The sequence below is a fragment of the Ranitomeya imitator genome, chromosome 3 (genome assembly GCF_032444005.1).
Source record: "Ranitomeya imitator isolate aRanImi1 chromosome 3, aRanImi1.pri, whole genome shotgun sequence".
Lineage (NCBI taxonomy): Eukaryota > Metazoa > Chordata > Amphibia > Anura > Dendrobatidae > Ranitomeya > Ranitomeya imitator.
Genome location: NC_091284.1, coordinates 127350120 through 127375385, shown reverse-complemented (window position 1 = coordinate 127375385; position 25266 = coordinate 127350120). Strand labels below are relative to the sequence as shown.

Below are 25266 nucleotides of genomic sequence, written 5' to 3'. Positions count from 1 at the left end.
GTATTTCCCATACGTATGAGATATGACTTGTGAGCACTCCTGATTGGCTGCAGCACTCATGTAGTATAACAATGTCACATAAGCATCTACGAGACCTTGTGCTGACTTTACTGGATTGGCGCCGGTGCGAGAGGTGAGTAGTTTTTTTAATTATTTTACTTGAGGGGACCAATTTATTTATTTCAGAAGGGCTTGTCCAAATAATGGAGAAAACCTTTAATTGTCCTATGTAAACATAACTTGTGCTGCCGAGAATGATGGAAGTCTATGTCAACTAAACGATGTGTTACAGATAGTGTTGAGCGATACCTTCCGATATCGGAAAGTATCGGTATCGGTTTGGATCGGCCGATATTCAAAAAATATCGGATATCGCCGATACCGATACCCGATCCCAATGCAAGTCAATGGGACCAAAATATCGGAATTAAAATAAACCCTTTCTTTCCTTGTAGGTTCATTCTACCTGAAGGAAAACAACTAAGAATAATGTAGGATGTATGGGGGAGGTGGCGGAGACATTAAAGGCAATGAGGATTAGTCCAATCAAATAGAATAGCATGTTTTTTTTTTTTTTTTAAAGAAGTTCGGATTGAAAAAGATATTGAGTATGTAAATTTTTTTTATTTTGTCAGATATTGATGTTTCACTATTCCACGCCCTTCCCCTTCTTTTTTTTCTTTTTTTTTTTTTTCTTTTCCCACACTTTCATCTTCATCATCATCAGCATCCTTGACATCAACTTCTTCACCTTATTCATCTTCTTCTTCATCTTCTACCTATTTTTTTTTTTATTACATTCTTCATATTCATTTTCTTCAACTATTATTATTCTTCCTATTCTACATATTCTTTTTATTCCACTGTTATTATTCTTCCTATTCTACTTCTTCATCATATTCTCATTTGTGACAGGCATTCCCGTAGTTGTTATCTATAAAAGTTGGAAGATTACACCTTCCGTTCTGCCAGTCACAAAAGTTACATTTGTCCGCGTTCAGTTTGGCCTGCAGCATCAGGCTTTATCCAGGGGCACCACGAGGAGGAACGGACTCACCCCCATACACTGCTTAGTCTTCTTCTGCATATAATTTAGATAATATCTTTTGCTCTGATATTAAGTCTTATGCTTAATGTTCTTCTGCTCTTTGTTCTGCAGCCTCTTGTTCTTCTGCTTCTCGGTCTTCCATGTTGTCGTCTCCAGGGTCTTCGTCTCCAGTGTCGTCATCTCCGCCGTCGTCGTCTCAGCCGTCGTCGTCTCCGCCGTCGTCGTCGTCGTCGTCATCGGGGTGGTCTTCCGGGTCGTCGTCATCGGGGTGGTCTTCCGGGTTGTCGACGTTAGGGTCTTCAACTTGGAAATGTAGCAGAAGGTACAAGAAGGCTGAGAAAATGCCAAGAACCAGCTGATGGAACTGGAACTCGGATGGCTACCCGAAGGTTCAAGAGCCTATGGAACTACCGAGGACCAGCTGACGTTACTGGAACCCGGTTACTAAGCAGGAGGTACCCGTGCTAAAAAGCACTACCAAGGACCGCCTGACGTTGGCGGAACTCGGATACCCAGAAGGAGGCACCTAAGCCAAAGGCTCTGCCCGGAACCAGATGACGTTACTGGAACCAGGATGGGGAGCAGAAGGTACAAGAGCAAAAGACACTGCCGAGAACCAGCTGACGGTACTGGAACCCGGATGGGTAGCCGAATGTCCAAGAGCCAATGGAACTACCAAGGACCAGCTGACGTTACTGGAACCCGGTTACTAAGCAGGAGGTACCCGTGCCTGAAAGCACTACCAAGGACCACCTGACATTGGTGGAACTTGGATACCCAGAAGGAGGCACCTAAGCCAAAGGCTCTGCCCGGAACCAGCTGACGGTACTGGAACCAGGATGGGGAGCAGAAGGTACAAGAGCAAAAGACACTGCCGAGAACCAGCTGACGGTGCTGGAACCAGGTGGTGGACCCGAAGGCCCACAGGAGAGGAGAGAACAGCTAGGCCGCGAGGCAGCCGCAGTTACCGAACCCCAACAGTCCTACAGGGGGAGCTGGGCCTACTGGCACTACAGAACCAGCCTTGACTACCAGTTCACGCAGCCCACATAGGAAGCTCCTAAACTGGAGGCACCCTGGAGTTGGCTAACTCGACCGCCCCACGACGGGGCAAGCATAGGCGTCTCAGTGAAGTTGACACAACCCGGAAACAGCTGACGGTGCTGAAACCAGGCTTGGCACGAGGGAGTACCTGTGACAAGAACACTGCCGAGAACCAGCTGGCGGTGCTGGAACCCGGATGCGTTGCCCCAGTGTGCAAGAGCCAATGGCACGACCGAGGACCAGCTGACGGTGCTGGAACCCGGTTACTAAGCTGTAGGTGCCCGCGCTTAAAAGCACTACCAAGGACCGCCTGGCGTTGGCGGAACTCGGATACCCAGGAGGAGGCACCTAAGCCAAAGGCTCGGCCCGGAACCAGCTGACGGTGCTGGAACCAGGTGGTGGACCCGAAGGCCCACAGGAGAGGAGAGAACAGCTAGGCCGCGAGGCAGCCGCAGTTACCGAACCCCAACAGTCCTACAGGGGGAGCTGGGCCTACTGGCACTACAGAACCAGCCTTGACTACCAGTTCACGCAGCCCACATAGGAAGCTCCTAAACTGGAGGCACCCTGGAGTTGGCTAACTCGACCGCCCCACGACGGGGCAAGCATAGGCGTCTCAGTGAAGTTGACACAACCCGGAAACAGCTGACGGTGCTGAAACCAGGCTTGGCACGAGGGAGTACCTGTGACAAGAACACTGCCGAGAACCAGCTGGCGGTGCTGGAACCCGGATGCGTTGCCCCAGTGTGCAAGAGCCAATGGCACGACCGAGGACCAGCTGACGGTGCTGGAACCCGGTTACTAAGCTGTAGGTGCCCGCGCTTAAAAGCACTACCAAGGACCGCCTGGCGTTGGCGGAACTCGGATACCCAGGAGGAGGCACCTAAGCCAAAGGCTCGGCCCGGAACCAGCTGACGGTGCTGGAACCAGGTGGTGGACCCCAAGGCCCACAGGAGAGGAGAGAACAGCTAGGCCGCGAGGCAGCCGCAGTTACCGAACCCCAACAGTCCTACAGGGGGAGCTGGGCCTACTGGCACTACAGAACCAGCCTTGACTACCAGTTCACGCAGCCCACATAGGAAGCTCCTAAACTGGAGGCACCCTGGAGTTGGCTAACTCGACCGCCCCACGACGGGGCAAGCATAGGCGTCTCAGTGAAGTTGACACAACCCGGAAACAGCTGACGGTGCTGAAACCAGGCTTGGCACGAGGGAGTACCTGTGACAAGAACACTGCCGAGAACCAGCTGGCGGTGCTGGAACCCGGATGCGTTGCCCCAGTGTGCAAGAGCCAATGGCACGACCGAGGACCAGCTGACGGTGCTGGAACCCGGTTACTAAGCTGTAGGTGCCCGCGCTTAAAAGCACTACCAAGGACCGCCTGGCGTTGGCGGAACTCGGATACCCAGGAGGAGGCACCTAAGCCAAAGGCTCGGCCCGGAACCAGCTGACGGTGCTGGAACCAGGTGGTGGACCCGAAGGCCCACAGGAGAGGAGAGAACAGCTAGGCCGCGAGGCAGCCGCAGTTACCGAACCCCAACAGTCCTACAGGGGGAGCTGGGCCTACTGGCACTACAGAACCAGCCTTGACTACCAGTTCACGCAGCCCACATAGGAAGCTCCTAAACTGGAGGCACCCTGGAGTTGGCTAACTCGACCGCCCCACGACGGGGCAAGCATAGGCGTCTCAGTGAAGTTGACACAACCCGGAAACAGCTGACGGTGCTGAAACCAGGCTTGGCACGAGGGAGTACCTGTGACAAGAACACTGCCGAGAACCAGCTGGCGGTGCTGGAACCCGGATGCGTTGCCCCAGTGTGCAAGAGCCAATGGCACGACCGAGGACCAGCTGACGGTGCTGGAACCCGGTTACTAAGCTGTAGGTGCCCGCGCTTAAAAGCACTACCAAGGACCGCCTGGCGTTGGCGGAACTCGGATACCCAGGAGGAGGCACCTAAGCCAAAGGCTCGGCCCGGAACCAGCTGACGGTGCTGGAACCAGGTGGTGGACCCGAAGGCCCACAGGAGAGGAGAGAACAGCTAGGCCGCGAGGCAGCCGCAGTTACCGAACCCCAACAGTCCTACAGGGGGAGCTGGGCCTACTGGCACTACAGAACCAGCCTTGACTACCAGTTCACGCAGCCCACATAGGAAGCTCCTAAACTGGAGGCACCCTGGAGTTGGCTAACTCGACCGCCCCACGACGGGGCAAGCATAGGCGTCTCAGTGAAGTTGACACAACCCGGAAACAGCTGACGGTGCTGAAACCAGGCTTGGCACGAGGGAGTACCTGTGACAAGAACACTGCCGAGAACCAGCTGGCGGTGCTGGAACCCGGATGCGTTGCCCCAGTGTGCAAGAGCCAATGGCACGACCGAGGACCAGCTGACGGTGCTGGAACCCGGTTACTAAGCTGTAGGTGCCCGCGCTTAAAAGCACTACCAAGGACCGCCTGGCGTTGGCGGAACTCGGATACCCAGGAGGAGGCACCTTAGCCAAAGGCTCGGCCCGGAACCAGCTGACGGTGCTGGAACCAGGTGGTGGACCCCAAGGCCCACAGGAGAGGAGAGAACAGCTAGGCCGCGAGGCAGCCGCAGTTACCGAACCCCAACAGTCCTACAGGGGGAGCTGGGCCTACTGGCACTACAGAACCAGCCTTGACTACCAGTTCACGCAGCCCACATAGGAAGCTCCTAAACTGGAGGCACCCTGGAGTTGGCTAACTCGACCGCCCCACGACGGGGCAAGCATAGGCGTCTCAGTGAAGTTGACACAACCCGGAAACAGCTGACGGTGCTGAAACCAGGCTTGGCACGAGGGAGTACCTGTGACAAGAACACTGCCGAGAACCAGCTGGCGGTGCTGGAACCCGGATGCGTTGCCCCAGTGTGCAAGAGCCAATGGCACGACCGAGGACCAGCTGACGGTGCTGGAACCCGGTTACTAAGCTGTAGGTGCCCGCGCTTAAAAGCACTACCAAGGACCGCCTGGCGTTGGCGGAACTCGGATACCCAGGAGGAGGCACCTAAGCCAAAGGCTCGGCCCGGAACCAGCTGACGGTGCTGGAACCAGGTGGTGGACCCGAAGGCCCACAGGAGAGGAGAGAACAGCTAGGCCGCGAGGCAGCCGCAGTTACCGAACCCCAACAGTCCTACAGGGGGAGCTGGGCCTACTGGCACTACAGAACCAGCCTTGACTACCAGTTCACGCAGCCCACATAGGAAGCTCCTAAACTGGAGGCACCCTGGAGTTGGCTAACTCGACCGCCCCACGACGGGGCAAGCATAGGCGTCTCAGTGAAGTTGACACAACCCGGAAACAGCTGACGGTGCTGAAACCAGGCTTGGCACGAGGGAGTACCTGTGACAAGAACACTGCCGAGAACCAGCTGGCGGTGCTGGAACCCGGATGCGTTGCCCCAGTGTGCAAGAGCCAATGGCATGACCGAGGACCAGCTGACGGTGCTGGAACCCGGTTACTAAGCTGTAGGTGCCCGCGCTTAAAAGCACTACCAAGGACCGCCTGGCGTTGGCGGAACTCGGATACCCAGGAGGAGGCACCTTAGCCAAAGGCTCGGCCCGGAACCAGCTGACGGTGCTGGAACCAGGTGGTGGACCCCAAGGCCCACAGGAGAGGAGAGAACAGCTAGGCCGCGAGGCAGCCGCAGTTACCGAACCCCAACAGTCCTACAGGGGGAGCTGGGCCTACTGGCACTACAGAACCAGCCTTGACTACCAGTTCACGCAGCCCACATAGGAAGCTCCTAAACTGGAGGCACCCTGGAGTTGGCTAACTCGACCGCCCCACGACGGGGCAAGCATAGGCGTCTCAGTGAAGTTGACACAACCCGGAAACAGCTGACGGTGCTGAAACCAGGCTTGGCACGAGGGAGTACCTGTGACAAGAACACTGCCGAGAACCAGCTGGCGGTGCTGGAACCCGGATGCGTTGCCCCAGTGTGCAAGAGCCAATGGCACGACCGAGGACCAGCTGACGGTGCTGGAACCCGGTTACTAAGCTGTAGGTGCCCGCGCTTAAAAGCACTACCAAGGACCGCCTGGCGTTGGCGGAACTCGGATACCCAGGAGGAGGCACCTTAGCCAAAGGCTCGGCCCGGAACCAGCTGACGGTGCTGGAACCAGGTGGTGGACCCCAAGGCCCACAGGAGAGGAGAGAACAGCTAGGCCGCGAGGCAGCCGCAGTTACCGAACCCCAACAGTCCTACAGGGGGAGCTGGGCCTACTGGCACTACAGAACCAGCCTTGACTACCAGTTCACGCAGCCCACATAGGAAGCTCCTAAACTGGAGGCACCCTGGAGTTGGCTAACTCGACCGCCCCACGACGGGGCAAGCATAGGCGTCTCAGTGAAGTTGACACAACCCGGAAACAGCTGACGGTGCTGAAACCAGGCTTGGCACGAGGGAGTACCTGTGACAAGAACACTGCCGAGAACCAGCTGGCGGTGCTGGAACCCGGATGCGTTGCCCCAGTGTGCAAGAGCCAATGGCACGACCGAGGACCAGCTGACGGTGCTGGAACCCGGTTACTAAGCTGTAGGTGCCCGCGCTTAAAAGCACTACCAAGGACCGCCTGGCGTTGGCGGAACTCGGATACCCAGGAGGAGGCACCTAAGCCAAAGGCTCGGCCCGGAACCAGCTGACGGTGCTGGAACCAGGTGGTGGACCCGAAGGCCCACAGGAGAGGAGAGAACAGCTAGGCCGCGAGGCAGCCGCAGTTACCGAACCCCAACAGTCCTACAGGGGGAGCTGGGCCTACTGGCACTACAGAACCAGCCTTGACTACCAGTTCACGCAGCCCACATAGGAAGCTCCTAAACTGGAGGCACCCTGGAGTTGGCTAACTCGACCGCCCCACGACGGGGCAAGCATAGGCGTCTCAGTGAAGTTGACACAACCCGGAAACAGCTGACGGTGCTGAAACCAGGCTTGGCACGAGGGAGTACCTGTGACAAGAACACTGCCGAGAACCAGCTGGCGGTGCTGGAACCCGGATGCGTTGCCCCAGTGTGCAAGAGCCAATGGCACGACCGAGGACCAGCTGACGGTGCTGGAACCCGGTTACTAAGCTGTAGGTGCCCGCGCTTAAAAGCACTACCAAGGACCGCCTGGCGTTGGCGGAACTCGGATACCCAGGAGGAGGCACCTTAGCCAAAGGCTCGGCCCGGAACCAGCTGACGGTGCTGGAACCAGGTGGTGGACCCCAAGGCCCACAGGAGAGGAGAGAACAGCTAGGCCGCGAGGCAGCCGCAGTTACCGAACCCCAACAGTCCTACAGGGGGAGCTGGGCCTACTGGCACTACAGAACCAGCCTTGACTACCAGTTCACGCAGCCCACATAGGAAGCTCCTAAACTGGAGGCACCCTGGAGTTGGCTAACTCGACCGCCCCACGACGGGGCAAGCATAGGCGTCTCAGTGAAGTTGACACAACCCGGAAACAGCTGACGGTGCTGAAACCAGGCTTGGCACGAGGGAGTACCTGTGACAAGAACACTGCCGAGAACCAGCTGGCGGTGCTGGAACCCGGATGCGTTGCCCCAGTGTGCAAGAGCCAATGGCACGACCGAGGACCAGCTGACGGTGCTGGAACCCGGTTACTAAGCTGTAGGTGCCCGCGCTTAAAAGCACTACCAAGGACCGCCTGGCGTTGGCGGAACTCGGATACCCAGGAGGAGGCACCTTAGCCAAAGGCTCGGCCCGGAACCAGCTGACGGTGCTGGAACCAGGTGGTGGACCCCAAGGCCCACAGGAGAGGAGAGAACAGCTAGGCCGCGAGGCAGCCGCAGTTACCGAACCCCAACAGTCCTACAGGGGGAGCTGGGCCTACTGGCACTACAGAACCAGCCTTGACTACCAGTTCACGCAGCCCACATAGGAAGCTCCTAAACTGGAGGCACCCTGGAGTTGGCTAACTCGACCGCCCCACGACGGGGCAAGCATAGGCGTCTCAGTGAAGTTGACACAACCCGGAAACAGCTGACGGTGCTGAAACCAGGCTTGGCACGAGGGAGTACCTGTGACAAGAACACTGCCGAGAACCAGCTGGCGGTGCTGGAACTCGGATGCGTTGCCCCAGTGTGCAAGAGCCAATGGCACGACCGAGGACCAGCTGACGGTGCTGGAACCCGGTTACTAAGCTGTAGGTGCCCGCGCTTAAAAGCACTACCAAGGACCGCCTGGCGTTGGCGGAACTCGGATACCCAGGAGGAGGCACCTTAGCCAAAGGCTCGGCCCGGAACCAGCTGACGGTGCTGGAACCAGGTGGTGGACCCGAAGGCCCACAGGAGAGGAGAGAACAGCTAGGCCGCGAGGCAGCCGCAGTTACCGAACCCCAACAGTCCTACAGGGGGAGCTGGGCCTACTGGCACTACAGAACCAGCCTTGACTACCAGTTCACGCAGCCCACATAGGAAGCTCCTAAACTGGAGGCACCCTGGAGTTGGCTAACTCGACCGCCCCACGACGGGGCAAGCATAGGCGTCTCAGTGAAGTTGACACAACCCGGAAACAGCTGACGGTGCTGAAACCAGGCTTGGCACGAGGGAGTACCTGTGACAAGAACACTGCCGAGAACCAGCTGGCGGTGCTGGAACCCGGATGCGTTGCCTTGCCTATTAAAGATTGTCTTCCTAGAGCCCCAACTAGCGGTGTTGGAGCAAAGGGTAAGCAGGGGGAGATGAGTGTAGGCCGAAGCCTGCACTGGAGGCAGCTTTGTGTCTGCGTTGCGTTTGCAGGACACTTTGCCGGCTACACACTGGGGGAACAGCTGGCGTTGCTGAACCCCACTAACACAATGGCGTGTGTTTTTATCTGTGCAGCTAGCACTTGCGGGCAAAAACTTGCGATGTTAGAGCCCGTGTTGAAGCAGGAGGAGGAGGAGAGGAGCAGAGTGTAGGCCGAAGCCTAGTTGAACCAATTTCAAAGGAAACCTTTAACCCCCCCCTCAGGTGTTACAAAGTACAAGAGACACACCTTGTGCAGTATTAATGCTGCACAAGTGAAAGGTTGCTCTATTAATTTGTCTACTTGCACACGCTGAATGAAAGACATACACAATTTACCCCATTCTACAGTAAAACTGTAGTGGATGCGTGACTTGGTTTTTTGATGAGACGCAGCACAGGTGTCCAAAATAACGCCTTGGTGCTTGGCGCAGCTTCCTGAGCGTTGTTATTTGCTGTACAGGAGTCTGCGCTCTTGTGTTATCCCTTGGCAATGCCCTGTTAGCGCTGCCCATCTTATGACCTCATTTCATGTTGGCCGGTGCGGTTAACGATGGCCATAAATCCCAGACCCACAGTGGCTTTTCCTAAAGTCACACTGCGGTGCTGGGATTCGTGGCCTTGAGCAGTAAATATTTTGGCCGCTCACACACGTCCTTACACCTGCTTCAGACTGGGCGGCCTCTGCTGATCCCTTCTCGCATGCCGCGGCCATGAGGCTGCACAGTCTGAAGAAGGCGGAAGGAGATGAGTTAAGACAGGCGAAGATATGCACTGCTCGTGCCCATCAATCACACCCTCGCAGTCAAAATAATTAAAACAACGAGGAGCATTTTATTCAGGCAGGGCGGACGAACAGGCGCAAGTAGCCAACCAATGATGTCAGAAGACGGGAAGCGCTACCAAGGGGGGTGCTGCGTATCATTAGAAAGGAAAGTCACACCTCAGGGACAGTGGAATGGTCTCAAAGAGACACATTTTGTACGTGTTGAGTTCCACGTGGGCAAGGAGAAAACGTCAGCCACCTTGTACAAATGCAGCAGTACTGCTGTACAAGGTGGCTGTTATACATAGAAACACCTGGGGGTGGTGGCCAGGCTCCCTTCAATTTCAGTTCATGTGCCTGCGTGGCGTTTGCAGGTCACGTTGCAAGCTACACAGCAGGGGAACAGCTGGCGTTGCTGAACCCCACTGACACATTGACTGGTGTTTTTCTCTGTGCAGATTGCATGTCCGGGCAAAAACTAGCGGTGTTAGAGCCCAGGGTCAGCAGGAGGAGGAGGAGAGGAGCAAAGTGTAGGCCGAAGCCTGCACTGGTGGCAGCTTTTGGTCGGTTGTGCCAGCGTGGCTTGTGCTGGACACGATGCCGGCTACACAGCGGGGGAACAGCTGGCGGTGCTGAACCACACTAACACATTGGCTGGTGTTTTTCTCTGTGCAGCTAGCATGTCCGGGCAGAAACTGGCGTTGTTTGAGCCCAGGGTCAGCAGGAGGAGGAGAGGAGCAAAGTGTAGGCCGAAGCCTGCACTGGTGGCAGCTTTTGTTCTGTTGTGCCAGCGTGGCTTGTGCTGGACACGTTGCCGACTACACAGCAGGGGAACAGCTGGCGGTGCTGAACCCCACTAACACATTGGCTGGTGTTTTTCTCTGTGCAGCTAGCATTTCCGGGCAAAAACTAGCGGTGTTTGAGCCCAGGGTCAGCAGGAGGAGTAGAGGAGCAGAGTGTAGGCCGAAGCCTAGTTGAACCAATTTCAAAGGTTACCTTTAACCCCCCCCTCAGGTGTTGCAAGGTACAAGAGCCACACCTTGAACAGCATTAATGATGCACAAGTCAAAGGTTGCTCTATTTAATTTTGCTCCTTGCACACGCTGAATTAAACACGTACACTATTTAGCCCATTATACTGTCAAACAGTTGTGGAGGCGTGACTTGTCTTTTTAACGAGACGCAGCACAGGTGTCAAAATTTGCACCTAGGTACTGGGCGCAGATTCCTGAGCGTTGTTATTTGCTGTACAGGAGTCTGCGCTCTTGTGTTATCCCTTGGCAATACCCTGTTAGTGCAGGCCGTCTCATGACCTCATTTCATGTTGGCCGGTGCGGTTAACGATGGCCATAAATCCCAGACCCACAGTGGCTTTTCCTAAAGTCACACTGCGGTGCTGGGATTCGTGGCCTTGTGCAGTAAATATGTTCGCCGCTCACACATGTCCTTACACCTGCTTCAGACTGGGCGGCCTCAGCTGATCCCTTATCGCATGCCGCGGCCATGAGGCCGCACAGTCAGAAGAAGGCGGAAGGAGGGGAGTGAAAACAGGGGAACATATGCACTGCTCGTGCCCATCAATCACACCCTCGCAGTCAAAATATATGAGACAACGGGGGGCGTTGTGTCGGGCAGGGGGGACGCACAGGCACAGCCAGCCAACCAATGATGTCAGGAGACGGGCAGCGCTAACAATGGGGGTGCTGCGTGTCATTACAAAGGAAAGTCACACCTCAGGGACATTGTAATGGTCTCTAATGAGACACATTTTTTACGTGTTGAGTTCCACGTGGGCAAGGAGAAAAAGTCAGCCACCTCGTACAAATGCAGCAGTACTGCTGTACAAGGTGGCTGATATACATAGAAACACCTGTGGGTGGGGGGCAGGCTCCCTTCAATTTCAGTTCATGTGCCTGCGTGGCGTTTGCAGGTCACGTTGCAAGCTGCACAGCAGGGGAACAGCTGGCGGTGCTGAACCCCACTAACACATTGGCTGGTGTTTTTCTCTGTGCAGCTAGCATGTCCGGGCAGAAACTGGCGTTGTTTGAGCCCAGGGTCAGCAGGAGGAGGAGAGGAGCAAAGTGTAGGCCGAAGCCTGCACTGGTGGCAGCTTTTGTTCTGTTGTGCCAGCGTGGCTTGTGCTGGACACGTTGCCGACTACACAGCAGGGGAACAGCTGGCGGTGCTGAACCCCACTAACACATTGGCTGGTGTTTTTCTCTGTGCAGCTAGCATTTCCGGGCAAAAACTAGCGGTGTTTGAGCCCAGGGTCAGCAGGAGGAGTAGAGGAGCAGAGTGTTGGCCAAAGCCTAGTTGAACCAATTTCAAAGGTTACCTTTAACCCCCCCCTCAGGTGTTGCAAGGTACAAGAGCCACACCTTGAACAGCATTAATGCTGCACAAGTAAAAGGTTGCTCTATTTGTTTTGCTCCTTGCACACGCTGACTAAAACACGTACACTATTTAGCCCATTATACTGTCAAACAGTAGTGGAGGCGTGACTACTAGTCTTTTTAAGGAGACGCAGCACAGGTGTACAAATTTACACCTAGGTGCTGTGCGCAGATTCCTTACCGTTGTTATTTGCAGTACAGGAAACTGCGCTCTTGTGTTATCCCTTGGCAATACCCTGTTAGTGCAGGCCGTCTCATGACCTCATTTCATGTTGGCCGGTGCGGTTAACGATGGCCATAAATCCCAGACCCACAGTGGCTTTTCCTAAAGTCACACTGCGGTGCTGGGATTCGTGGCCTTGTGCAGTAAATATGTTCGCCGCTCACACATGTCCTTACACCTGCTTCAGACTGGGCGGCCTCAGCTGATCCCTTATCGCATGCCGCGGCCATGAGGCCGCACAGTCAGAAGAAGGCGGAAGGAGGGGAGTGAAAACAGGGGAACATATGCACTGCTCGTGCCCATCAATCACACCCTCGCAGTCAAAATATATGAGACAACGGGGGGCGTTGTGTCGGGCAGGGGGGACGCACAGGCACAGCCAGCCAACCAATGATGTCAGGAGACGGGCAGCGCTAACAATGGGGGTGCTGCGTGTCATTAAAAAGGAAAGTCACACCTCAGGGACATTGTAATGGTCTGTAATGAGACACATTTTGTACTTGTTGAGTTCCACGTGTGCAAGGAGAAAAAGTCAGCCACCTTGTACAAATGCAGCAGTACTGCTGTACAAGGTGGCTGTTATACATAGAAACACCTGGGGGGGTGGGGGGCAGGCTCCCTTCAATTTCAGTTCATGTGCCTGCGTGGCGTTTGCAGGTCACGTTGCAAGCTACACAGCAGGGGAACAGCTGGCGTTGCTGAACCCCACTGACACATTGACTGGTGTTTTTCTCTGTGCAGATTGCATGTCCGGGCAAAAACTAGCGGTGTTAGAGCCCAGGGTCAGCAGGAGGAGGAGGAGAGGAGCAAAGTGTAGGCCGAAGCCTGCACTGGTGGCAGCTTTTGGTCGGTTGTGCCAGCGTGGCTTGTGCTGGACACGATGCCGGCTACACAGCGGGGGAACAGCTGGCGGTGCTGAACCACACTAACACATTGGCTGGTGTTTTTCTCTGTGCAGCTAGCATGTCCGGGCAGAAACTGGCGTTGTTTGAGCCCAGGGTCAGCAGGAGGAGGAGAGGAGCAAAGTGTAGGCCGAAGCCTGCACTGGTGGCAGCTTTTGTTCTGTTGTGCCAGCGTGGCTTGTGCTGGACACGTTGCCGACTACACAGCAGGGGAACAGCTGGCGGTGCTGAACCCCACTAACACATTGGCTGGTGTTTTTCTCTGTGCAGCTAGCATTTCCGGGCAAAAACTAGCGGTGTTTGAGCCCAGGGTCAGCAGGAGGAGTAGAGGAGCAGAGTGTAGGCCGAAGCCTAGTTGAACCAATTTCAAAGGTTACCTTTAACCCCCCCCTCAGGTGTTGCAAGGTACAAGAGCCACACCTTGAACAGCATTAATGATGCACAAGTCAAAGGTTGCTCTATTTAATTTTGCTCCTTGCACACGCTGAATTAAACACGTACACTATTTAGCCCATTATACTGTCAAACAGTTGTGGAGGCGTGACTTGTCTTTTTAACGAGACGCAGCACAGGTGTCAAAATTTGCACCTAGGTACTGGGCGCAGATTCCTGAGCGTTGTTATTTGCTGTACAGGAGTCTGCGCTATTGTGATCCCTTGGCCATGCGCTGTGAGCGCATCCTGTCTTCTGACCTCATTTCATGTCGGCCGTTGCGGTTAGCGATGGACATGAATCCCAGACCCACAGTGTGTTTTTAAAAAATCACACTGCGGTGCTGGGATTCGTGCCCTGGTGCACTAAATATGTTTGCCGCTCACACATGTCCTTACACCTGCTTCAGACTGGGCGGCCTCATCTGATCCCTTATCGCCTGCCGCGGCCATGAGGACACCCAGTCTGAAGAAGGCGGAAGGAGATGAGTGAACACAGGCAAACATATGCACTGCACATGCCCATCAATCACACCCTCGCTGTCCAAAAAAATAAGACACCGAGGGCCGTTGTTTCGAGCAGGGGAGATGCACAGGCGCAGCCAGCTAACCAATGATGTCAAAAGACGGGCAGCGCTAACAAGGGTGGTGCTGCGTGTCATTACAAAGGAAAGTCACACCTCAGGGACATTGTAATGGTCTCTAATGAGACACATTTTGTACGTGTTGAGTTCCACGTGGGCAAGGAGAAAAAGTCAGCCACCTCGTACAAATGCAGCAGTACTGCTGTACAAGGTGGCTGATATACATAGAAACACCTGTGGGTGGGGGGCAGGCTCCCTTCAATTTCAGTTCATGTGCCTGCGTGGCGTTTGCAGGTCACGTTGCAAGCTACACAGCAGGGGAACAGCTGGCGTTGCTGAACCCCACTGACACATTGACTGGTGTTTTTCTCTGTGCAGATTGCATGTCCGGGCAAAAACTAGCGGTGTTAGAGCCCAGGGTCAGCAGGAGGAGGAGGAGAGGAGCAAAGTGTAGGCCGAAGCCTGCACTGGTGGCAGCTTTTGGTCGGTTGTGCCAGCGTGGCTTGTGCTGGACACGATGCCGGCTACACAGCGGGGGAACAGCAGGCGGTGCTGAACCCCACTAACACATTGGCTGGTGTTTTTCTCTGTGCAGCTAGCATGTCCGGGCAGAAACTGGCGTTGTTTGAGCCCAGGGTCAGCAGGAGGAGGAGAGGAGCAAAGTGTAGGCCGAAGCCTGCACTGGTGGCAGCTTTTGGTCGGTTGTGCCAGCGTGGCTTGTGCTGGACACGTTGCCGACTACACAGCAGGGGAACAGCTGGCGGTGCTGAACCCCACTAACACATTGGCTGGTGTTTTTCTCTGTGCAGCTAGCATTTCCGGGCAAAAACTAGCGGTGTTTGAGCCCAGGGTCAGCAGGAGGAGGAGAGGAGCAGAGTGTAGGCCGAAGCCTAGTTGAACCAATTTCAAAGGTTACCTTTAACCCCCCCCTCAGGTGTTGCAAGGTACAAGAGCCACACCTTGAACAGCATTAATGATGCACAAGTCAAAGGTTGCTCTATTTAATTTTGCTCCTTGCACACGCTGAATTAAACACGTACACTATTTAGCCCATTATACTGTCAAACAGTTGTGGAGGCGTGACTTGTCTTTTTAACGAGACGCAGCACAGGTGTCAAAATTTGCACCTAGGTACTGGGCGCAGATTCCTGAGCGTTGTTATTTGCTGTACAGGAGTCTGCGCTATTGTGATCCCTTGGCCATGCGCTGTGAGCGCTTCCTGTCTTCTGACCTCATTTCATGTCGGCCGTTGCGGTTAGCGATGGACATGAATCCCAGACCCACAGTGTGTTTTTAAAAAATCACACTGCGGTGCTGGGATTCGTGCCCTGGTGCACTAAATATGTTTGCCGCTCACACATGTCCTTACACCTGCTTCAGACTGGGCGGCCTCATCTGATCCCTTATCGCCTGCCGCGGCCATGAGGACACCCAGTCTGAAGAAGGCGGAAGGAGATGAGTGAACACAGGCAAACATATGCACTGCACATGCCCATCAATCACACCCTCGCTGTCCAAAAAAATAAGACACCGAGGGCCGTTGTTTCGAGCAGGGGAGATGCACAGGCGCAGCCAGCTAACCAATGATGTCAAAAGACGGGCAGCGCTAACAAGGGTGGTGCTGCGTGTCATTACAAAGGAAAGTCACACCTCAGGGACATTGTAATGGTCTCTAATGAGACACATTTTGTACGTGTTGAGTTCCACGTGGGCAAGGAGAAAAAGTCAGCCACCTCGTACAAATGCAGCAGTACTGCTGTACAAGGTGGCTGATATACATAGAAACACCTGTGGGTGGGGGGCAGGCTCCCTTCAATTTCAGTTCATGTGCCTGCGTGGCGTTTGCAGGTCACGTTGCAAGCTACACAGCAGGGGAACAGCTGGCGTTGCTGAACCCCACTGACACATTGACTGGTGTTTTTCTCTGTGCAGATTGCATGTCCGGGCAAAAACTAGCGGTGTTAGAGCCCAGGGTCAGCAGGAGGAGGAGGAGAGGAGCAAAGTGTAGGCCGAAGCCTGCACTGGTGGCAGCTTTTGGTCGGTTGTGCCAGCGTGGCTTGTGCTGGACACGATGCCGGCTACACAGCGGGGGAACAGCAGGCGGTGCTGAACCCCACTAACACATTGGCTGGTGTTTTTCTCTGTGCAGCTAGCATGTCCGGGCAGAAACTGGCGTTGTTTGAGCCCAGGGTCAGCAGGAGGAGGAGAGGAGCAAAGTGTAGGCCGAAGCCTGCACTGGTGGCAGCTTTTGGTCGGTTGTGCCAGCGTGGCTTGTGCTGGACACGTTGCCGACTACACAGCAGGGGAACAGCTGGCGGTGCTGAACCCCACTAACACATTGGCTGGTGTTTTTCTCTGTGCAGCTAGCATTTCCGGGCAAAAACTAGCGGTGTTTGAGCCCAGGGTCAGCAGGAGGAGGAGAGGAGCAGAGTGTAGGCCGAAGCCTAGTTGAACCAATTTCAAAGGTTACCTTTAACCCCCCCCTCAGGTGTTGCAAGGTACAAGAGCCACACCTTGTGCAGCATTAATGCTGCACAAGTAAAAGGTTGCTCTATTTGTTTTGCTCCTTGCACACGCTGACTAAAACACGTACACTATTTAGCCCATTATACTGTCAAACAGTTGTGGAGGCGTGACTTGTCTTTTTAACGAGACGCAGCACAGGTGTCAAAATTTGCACCTAGGTACTGGGCGCAGATTCCTGAGCGTTGTTATTTGCTGTACAGGAGTCTGCGCTATTGTGATCCCTTGGCCATGCGCTGTGAGCGCTTCCTGTCTTCTGACCTCATTTCATGTCGGCCGTTGCGGTTAGCGATGGACATGAATCCCAGACCCACAGTGTGTTTTCAAAAAATCACACTGCGTGGCTGGGATTCGTGGCCTTGTGCAGTAAATAGGTTTGCCGCTTACACATGTCCTTACACCTGCTCCAGACTGGGCGGCCTCAGCTGATCCCTTATCGCCTACCACGGCCAGGAGGCCGCACAGTCTGAAGAAGGCGGAAGGAGATGAGTTAAGACAGGCGAACATATGCACTGCTCGTGCCCATAAACCACACCCTCGCTGACAAAATAAATATGACAACGAGGGGCGTTGTTTCTAGCAGGGCGGATGCACAGGCGCAGCCAGCTAACCATGATGACAAAAGACGGGAAACGCTACCAAGGGGGGTGCTGCGTATCATTACAAAGGAAAGTCACACCTCAGGGACAGTGGAATGGTCTCAATGAGACACATTTTGTACGTGTTGAGTTCCACGTGGGCAAGGAGAAAAAGTCAGCCACCTTGTACAAATGCAGCAGTACTGCTGTACTAGGTGGCTGTTATACATAGAAACACCTGGGGGGGTGGGGCCAGGTTCCCTTTTAATTTCAGTTCCTGTGCCTGCATGGCGTTTGCAGGTCACGTTGCCGGCTACACAGCAGGGGAACAGCTGGCGTTGCTGAACCCCACTAACACATTGGCTGGTGTTTTTCTCTGTGCAGCTAGCACTTCCGGGCAAAAACTAGCGGTGTTTGAGCCCAGGGTCAGCAGGAGGAGGAGAGGAGCAGAGTGTAGGCCGAAGCCTGCACTGGTGGCAGCTTTTGTTCTGTTGTGCCAGCGTGGCTTGTGCTGGACACGTTGCCGACTACACAGCAGGGGAACAGCTGGCGGTGCTGAACCCCACTGACACATCACCTAGTGTTTTTTTCTGTGTAGACAACACTTCCAGGTGGCAACTGACAGTGTTGAAACCCAGGGAATCAAAGAGGAGCAGAGTGTAGGCCGAAGCCTGCAGTGGAGCAAGTTGAAAGGGAACCTTTAACCCCCCCTCCAGGCATTTGTTGCTGAAAGAGCCATCTTGTACAGCAGTAATACTGCACATGGAAAATGGTGGCTCCGAAAATTATGCTCCTTGCAAACGCTGAAGTACACACTCATATAATGTGTCCCCTCACACCGTCAAACCATCCCGGAAGTGGGACTTTCCTTTGTAATGTGACACAGCACAGCCGTCATTCCAACCCCCTTGGTGCCGGGCACCACCTCCTCAACGTTGTTTGGTTCTGTCACGGAGCCCGCACTGTAATGTTATCCCTTGGCCATGCACAGTTAGCGGTGCCCGTCTTCTGACATCATGTAGGTGTCAGGCTGGCAGTGCCTGTGCGTCCAAGCTGCCCGAGATCCAACCTTGCAGTGTCATCTAATGTAGTCCCACTGCGGGCCAGGGATCCATGGGCATGCGCAGTGCATATCATCGCCTCTCACTCACCTCCTTCCTGCTTCTTCAGACTGTGCGGCGTCACGGCCGTGGCATGCTATTAGGGATCAGCTGACGCCGCCTAGTCTGAAGAAGCGTGAAGAAGGGGAGTGAGAGGCTAGTATATGCACTGCGCATGGCCATGGATACCAGGCCCACTGTGGGATCACATTAGACGACACTGCGAGGTGTGATTTCGGGCAGCGTGGACGCACAGGCGCAGCCAGGACGACAACAAATGATGTCAGAGGACGGGCAGCGCAAACTGTGCATGGCCAAGGGATAACATAACAGCGCAGGGTCCATGACGGAATCAAACAACGCTAAGGAGGCAGCGCACGGTGCCAAGGGGGTAGCAATGACGGCTGTGCTGCGTCACATTACAAAGGAAAGTCCCACCTCCAGGACGGTTGGACGGTGTGAGGGGACACATTACATGAGTGTGTAGTTCAGCGTTTGCAAGGAGCATAATTTCAAGAGCGACCTTTCCCTTGTGCAGTATTAGTGCTGCACATGGTGGCTCTTTCAGTAACAAACGCCTAAGGGGGGGGGGGGACAGGTCCCCTTACATTTTAGTTGTGCCAGCGTGGCGGTCGCATGACACGTTGCCGGATACACAGCTGGGGATCAGCTGACGTTACTGAACCCCAATAACAGAGGAGCGACTGTTGACTGTGCACACAGCACTTCCAGGCACCAACTGGCAGTGTTAGAGCCCAGGGACAGCAGGAGGAGCAGATTGGAGGTATTGCCGCACACACAGCTGGGGATCAGCTGACGTTACTGAACCCCAATAACAGAGGAGCGACTGTTGACTGTGCACACAGCACTTCCAGGCACCAACTGGCGGTGTTAGAGCCCAGGGACAGCAGGAGGAGCAGAGGAACAGAGTGTAGGCCGAAGCCTGATTGGAGCAAGTTGAAAGGAAACCTTTAACCCCCCCCCCCAAGACGTTTGTAGCTGAAAGAGCCATGTTGTGCAGCACTAAGGATGCAAAAGGAAAAGGTTGCTCTTTTAATTATGCTCCTTGCAAACACCGAAGTAAACACTAAAAATGTGTCCCTTTATACCGTTAAACCGTTCCGGAGGTGCGAATTTCCTTCGTAATGGGACACAGCACAGCTGTCATTCCTATCCCCTTGATGCCGTGCGCTGCCTCCTCAGCGTTGTTTTAAGCTGCCACGGAGCCTGCGCTGTTCTGTTAGCCCTTGGCCATGCCCAATTAGCGCTGCCTGTCTTCTGACATAATTTGGTGTCAGGCTGTCAGTGCCTGTGCGTCCACGCTGCTCCAGATCCCACCTCGCAGTCTCATCTAACGTAATCCCACTGCGGGCCTTGGAACCATGGGCATGCACAGTGCATAACCTCGACTCTCACTCCCCTCCTTCCCTCTTCTTCAGACTGTGCGGTGTCACGGCCGTGGCATGCTAGGGATCAGCTGACGGCGCACAGTCTAAAGAAGGCGGAGGGAAATGAGCGAGAGCCCGAGGGGAAGATATGCACTGCGCATGCCCATGGATCCCAGGCCCGCAGTGTGACTCAATCAGAAGACACTGCGAGGCGGGATCTCGGGCACCGCGGCCGCACAGGCGCAGCCAGCCTGACACCAAATTATGTCAGAAGACAGGCAGCGCAAATAGGGCATGCCCAAGGGATAACAGAACAGCGCAGGCTCCGTGACAGCTTAAAACAACGCTGAGGAGGCAGCGCATGGCACCAAGGGGGTAGGAATGACGGCTGTGCTGCGTCACATTACGAAGGAAAGTCCCAGCTCCGGGACGGTATAACGGTATCAGTGAACACATTTTATAAGTGTTAAGTTCTGCGTGTGCAAAGAGCTAAAAAAAAAGAGCTACCTTTTCCTTGTGCAGCATTACTGCTGCACAAGATGGCTCTTTCAGTAACAAACGACGGGGGGGGGGGGGGGGACAGGTTCCCTTACATTTAGGTTGTTGTGCCAGCGTGGCGGTCGCAGGACACATTGCCGGCTACACAGCTGGGGATCAGCTGACGTTACTGAAACCCAATAACACTGGGTCGTATGTTTTTACTGTGCAGCCTGCACTTCTGAGCCGCAACTGGCGGTGTTGGAGCCCAGGAATAGCAGTTCAGGTGGTAGAAAGATGAACACAGCAGGAGACCTGGATGACACCCAATTACTTAATCAGGCAGAGGAGTGGCAAATTCCTGCGAGATCCAGGCCTGGTTCATTTTCAGGAAAGTAAGCCGGTCAACGTTATCGGAGGATAGTCGCATGCGACGGTCTGTTAGTACACCACCTGCGGCACTAAAGACACGTTCCGATAAGACACTAGCCGCAGGGCAAGCCAGCACCTCCAATGCATACTGGCTTAGCTCTGGCCATGTATCCAGCTTAGAGACCCAAAACTTGAACGGGGAAGAGCCGTCTGGGAGTACAGTAAGAGGGCAAGCCATGTAGTCTGTCACCATCTGACGGAACCGTTGCCTCCTGCTGACTGGAGCCGCCGGTGATGGTGTAGACATTTGGGGCGGGCACACAAAAGTGTGCCAGAGTTGTGCCATACTGGGCTTGCCTTGGGCAGAGGCACTGCTTCTGCTCCCTCTTTGGGCAGAGCCTCCCCCACTGCCTCGACGCACTGAGCTGCTTTGTAAAGCACTAGCAGCACTCCTCTCAGTTGGACAGGAGAAGATGATGGAATTCACCAGTGTGTCGTGGTACTCCCGCAATTTACGCTCCCGGGTCAACGCAGGGATGAGGTTTTGGACGTTGTCCCGGTAGCGAGGATCGAGGAGGGTGAACACCCAATAATCAGGCATGTTGAGAATGTGGTCGATGCGGCGGTCGTTTCTCAGGCACTGCAGCATGAAATCCACCATGTGCTGCAGAGTGCCAACCGGCCCAGAAACGCTGTCCCCTGCTTGAGACATGATCTCTGCCCGCTCGTCATCACCCCACCCTCGCTGTACACACTGACCACTGGACAATTGTGTCGCTCCCTCCTCTGGACGGAGCTCTTCCTCCTCCATTGACTCCTCCTCATCCTCCTCACAAATTGGCCCCTGCGTACCCCTTTGTGAGGAACCACGTGGCGCTGACTCTCCAGAAGCTGATGGAAAAGGTGACTCCTCATCCTCCACCTCTTCCACCACATCATCCCTTAACCCTTGCAAAGTTTGCTGAAGCAGGCAGATAAGGGGGACAGTCATGCTGACTAGTGCATCATCTGCACTTGCCATCCGCGTGGAATAATCAAAAGGACGCAAAACCTGGCAGACGTCCTTCATAGTGGCCCACTCTGTGGTTGTGAAGTCTGATCGGCGCTGACTGCGACTTCTTTGCGCCTGATGCAGCTGGTACTCCATAACTGCTTGCTGCTGCTCACACAACCGCTCCAACATATGTAACGTGGAATTCCACCGGGTAGGTAGGTCACATATGATGCGGTGTTCCGGAAGGCGGAATCGGCGCTGCAGAGCAGCAATGCGGGATCTGGCCAAGCTGGAACGCCGCAAGTGAGCACACTCTAGGCGGACCTTGTGCAGCAGGGCATCAAGATCCGGATAGTCCCTCAGAAAACTCTGCACAACCAAATTGAGCACATGTGCCAGACATGGGATGTGAGTGAGGTTGCCAAGGGCCAAAGCTGCCACCAGATTTCGGCCATTGTCACACACTGCCATGCCTGGCTGGAGATTCGCTGGCAGTAACCACACATCGCTCTCCTGCTTTATAGCATTCCAGAGCTCCTGCGCTGTGTGGCTTCGATGCCCCAATGAAACTAGTTTCAAGACGGCCTGCTGACGTTTGGCCACGGCTGTGCTCATGTCGGTCATAGGTAAACGTTCACGGGTCCATGTGGGGGTGGACTGTGACGGATCCTGCAGAGAGGAATCAGAGGAACTGGTGTAAGAGGAGGAGTCGATGCGTACAGACTGGATTCCTGCAATCCTTGGAGTGGGCAGGACACGTCCTGCGCCACTCGCACGATCTGTACCTGGCTCAACAACATTAACCCAATGGGCAGTGAGGGAAACATATCGCCCCTGTCCATGCTGACTGGTCCACGCATCGGTGGTGAGGTGGACCTTGCTACTGACGGCGTTCAGTAGCGCATGTTTTATGTTTGCCTCAACATGCCTGTGCAGGGCAGGGACAGCCTGCCTGCTGAAGTAAAAGCGGCTGGGCACCTTGTACTGTGGGACTGCCAATGCCATCAAGTCACGGAAGCTGTCAGTCTCCACCAGCCTGAACGAGAGCATTTCCAGGGACAACAGTTTGGCAATGCCTGCATTCAGAGCCTGTGCTCGGGGGTGGTTGGCCGAGAATGCCCGCCTTTTCTCCCATGCCTGTACTACCGATGGCTGTAGAGTAGACTGGGAGTGTGAGGATGACTGGGAAGGTGGTGCTGTGGGTGGAATTACACAAGGTCTCTGGGAGGAAGCCAAACCAGCTGTGCGTGAGCTGGAGGAAGAGGCAACACGAGCTGAAGAGGTGGTAGCTGCCGCTGTTGGTTGGCCTACATCTTCAGTGTGTTTCTGTAACTCCACCGCGTGCCTGGTCCGCACATGTTTCCACATATTTGTGGTATTGAGGTTGCTGACATTTTTCCCTCTTTTTACTTTATGATGACACAGCTTGCATTTGACAAAACAAATGTCATCTGCAACTGTGTCAAAAAAGGACCAGGCACTGCAAGTCTTGGGAGCGCCCTTTTTGGCTTTGGAAAGAGACAGGCTCCTAACGGGTGCCAAAGTGGAGGCTACAGGCTCCGCAGTCTTCCCCCTCCCTCTCCCTCTTTGGCCCGTAAGAGGAAGCTCTTCCTCTGAGCTGCTCCCACCACCTTCCTGTTCCTCACGCCACGATGGGTCAAGGACCTCATCATCTCCACTACCCTCTGCCACCAACTGCTCCTCCTGGGTAGTCTCAGCAGCACAGTACGCACGAGAAAGCGGCACCTGAGTTTCATCATCAGATGCGTACTGCGCTGTGGTCACCGGAGGCACTGGCCCACCTGCCTCTTCAGAGTCAGAGAGAAAAAGGTGTTGGGCATCACTGCACACTGCCTCTTCTTCCATTTCTCCAATGCTGCTTGGCTGGCCCCCTGTTTCCAAGCCAAGAGATTCAGAGAACAGAAGTAGAGACGGCTCCTGTCCTGGGCTCTCTGACTGCCTGGCCAATTTGGCAGGTGGTGAAGAGACAGATGGCTGCTCTCCAGTGCTCTGTGCCTGAGAGGATGTGGCACTAACTGAAGTCGATGCCGAGGCGTTAGCTGCCATCCACCCGACAACGGCTTCAATTTGGTCTTCACGCAGCAGCGGTGCACGGCGCTCTCCGACAAAGCTGCGCATGAAGGACTGTTCCCTGCTGAAACTGAGTGACGACGAGTCACCGGCGCCCGCAGCAGGCACAGAATCACCACGTCCTCTCCCTGCTCCTCTCCCTGCTCCGCGCCCACGCCCACGTGCCTTACTCCCTGCCCTCTTCATCTTGGTTGACAGATAAAGATAAGCAGAAAAGTACTAAGGCCTTAGTGTGCTTATTCCTGTAATGCTCCTCCTAACAGGTGTAAGAAACACTAATGTTGTAAATTGTGGACTAAACTTTATTATTTTGCAAATGTGGCCTACACAAGTGTAAGTTGTGTTTGGTGAACTTAACCTTTTTTTTGGTGCAGATCGGGCTACAGAGCTAGTTTAAATCACACGGAGACCGTGCAGACAGCCGTAAACGGCGCTGCAAGGCCAAGAAACCCTCCTCTCGGTTATCCTATATAGTGTTTTTCCACTATTTAGCTGGATACGAGTGGAAAGACACTAATAGGAATTTTTTTTTTCAAATTTTAAACAGGCTGCACTATTTGAAAAAAAGGAAAATTTTTCTCAAGGTATGAGCCAGTAACGAACCCTGAGCTGAATCCAACCGGCTATGGCTGCACACAGACTACAGGGCGAGCTGGGCTCACACGGAGACCGTGCAGACAGCCGTAAACGGCGCTGCAAAGCCAAAAAACCCTCCTCTCGGTTATCCTATATAGTGTTTTTCCACTATTTAGCTGGATACGAGTGGAAAGACACTAATAGGAATTTTTTTTTTCAGATTTTAAACAGGCTGCACTATTTGAAAAAAAGGAAAATTTTTCTCAAGGTATGAGCCAGTAACGAACCCTGAGCTGAATCCAACCGGCTATGGCTGCACACAGACTACAGGGCGAGCTGGGCTCACACGGAGACCGTGCAGACAGCCGTAAACGGCGCTGCAAGGCCAAAAAACCCTCCTCTAGGTTATCCTATATAGTGTTTTTCCACTATTTAGCTGGATACGAGTGGAAAGACACTAATAGGAATTTTTTTTTTCAAATTTTAAACAGGCTGCACTATTTGAAAAAAAGGAAAATTTTTCTCAAGGTATGAGCCAGTAACGAACCCTGAGCTGAATCCAACCGGCTATGGCTGCACACAGACTACAGGGCGAGCTGGGCTCACACGGAGACCGTGCAGACAGCCGTAAACGGCGCTGCAAGGCCCAAAAACCCCCCTCTAGGTTATCCTATGTAGTGTTTTTCCACAATAGAGCTGGAGACTGGTGGAAAAACACTAATAGGAAATTTGAGAAAAAATGTGCAGCAGGCTGCACTAAGAGCAAAAAAGAACAACTGTGTGAGGCAGTGTGAACCCCCCCTGAGCTGAATACAACCGGGTATATGGCTGCACACAGACTACAGAGTGAGCTGCACACACACACACACACACACAGAGACCTTGCAGAACGCTGTTAAAACAGCGCTGCAAGGCAAGAGCAAGGTGAACAGTGAAGAACACACAGCGTTTTGCTAAATTAGCCTTTGGAAAGGAAAATAAAGCAATTAGCTAGCTCGACTGGCCCTCAGTTAGAACACAGCGTCCTGTCCCTAA

The 25266-nt window shown here is 54.3% G+C and overlaps 1 protein-coding gene across 3 annotated transcripts in view; it reads left to right on the top strand.

Moving 5' to 3' along the window:
• Positions 1 to 25266, top strand: part of LOC138672955 (septin-5-like) — a 160582-nt gene that overhangs the window by 116585 nt on the left and 18731 nt on the right. The gene's annotated exons all lie outside the window — the stretch shown is intronic.